This window comes from Arachis duranensis, chromosome 1 (genome assembly GCF_000817695.3).
Source record: "Arachis duranensis cultivar V14167 chromosome 1, aradu.V14167.gnm2.J7QH, whole genome shotgun sequence".
In the NCBI taxonomy this organism is placed as follows: Eukaryota; Viridiplantae; Streptophyta; class Magnoliopsida; order Fabales; family Fabaceae; genus Arachis; species Arachis duranensis.
The window spans coordinates 80409455-80410790 of record NC_029772.3 but is presented as its reverse complement, the minus strand read 5'-3'; the positions used below and the strand labels follow the sequence as shown (position 1 = coordinate 80410790).

The 1336-nt window shown below is 41.9% G+C and overlaps 1 non-coding gene across 1 annotated transcript; it reads right to left on the bottom strand.

The window, feature by feature from the left end:
* Window positions 1-526: 526 nt before the first annotated feature.
* Window positions 527-633, bottom strand: LOC127743084 (small nucleolar RNA R71). The gene has a single exon (XR_008004389.1). It is a non-coding gene; the product is annotated as a small nucleolar RNA R71 (small nucleolar RNA).
* Window positions 634-1336: the final 703 nt, after the last annotated feature.

The following is a 1336-nucleotide window of genomic DNA, read 5'->3' as shown; positions in this document are numbered from 1 at the left end:
GAGACTAAGGAGGGAAGCAAGAGGAAAAGGAGTTGTTGGTGCTGAGGAAGAGGAATAGTATTTGGAAACCAATGTGGAAGAGAATTTGGAAAACAATCATGAAGGAGAAGCTCACAACCATGCTAGAGAAGGCCCTACAAACCATGCTGGGCAAGAAAGGAGAGTTCTAGGCTCCTACATCAATCCAAATCCAGGAAACTGTGGAAGTAGCATCCAAAAGCCCACCATACATGCTAACAACTTTGAATTAAAACCCCAGCTAATCACCCTTGTTCAGAACAATTGCTCATTTGGAGGAAGTGCTCAAGAAGACCCCAATCAACATCTAACCACCTTCCTGAGAATTTGTGACACTGTGAAGTCTAATGGAGTCCACCTAAAAGTCTATAGGCTACTTTTGTTCCCTTTTTCACTCAGGGACAAAGCATCCAAGTAGCTTGAATCCTTCCCAAAGGAGAGCTTGACAAATTGGGAAGATGTGGTGAACAAGTTTTTGGCAAGATTCTACCCTTCTCAAAGAATTAACAGGCTAAGAGCTGAGGTGCAAACCTTCAGGCAACACGATGGTGAGACTCTCTATGAGGCATGGGAGAGGTTCAAGGACTTAACAAGAAGATGCCCACCAGATATGTTCAATGAATGGGTTCAACTTCACATTTTCTATGAAGGTCTTTCTTATGAGTTAAAAAAGGTTGTAGACCATTCATCAGGGGGCTCTCTAAACAAGAAGAAAACCATTGAAGAAGCCATAGATATCATTGAAATAGTAGCTGAGAATGACTACTTCTATGCCTCTGAAAGAAGCAATACTCGAGGAGTAATGGAGCTGAACCACATGGATACATTGCTAGCTCAAAATAAGATGATCACCAAGCAGCTAGCAGATCTTACCAAGAAGATGGAGGAAAACCAAGTTACAGCAGTCGTCATTTCATCACCAGCTCAAGAAGGAGTGAATATAGGAGAAGAACGTGATTGGGAACAAGCCAACTATGTTGGAAACTCACATAGACAAATCTATGATCTATACTCCAAAATTTACAACTCTGGATGGAGAAATCACCCCAACTTTGGGTGGGAAAATCAACAAGACCAAGGCCAAGACCAAAGACACCACAACCACAACCCCAACAATAATGCAACTCACCAACATCCCTCACAGAGGTCCTATCAACAACCATCTAATCCTAACCCACCATCACTAACCGAGGATAGACTTTCAAAGATTGAGACTCTACTTGAAGACAAATGTAGATAAATCCAAGACAATAAGGTTTTTAAGGAGGAAGTGCGAGCCAATATCAAAAACCAAGGGGAAAACATCAAGAAACTGGAG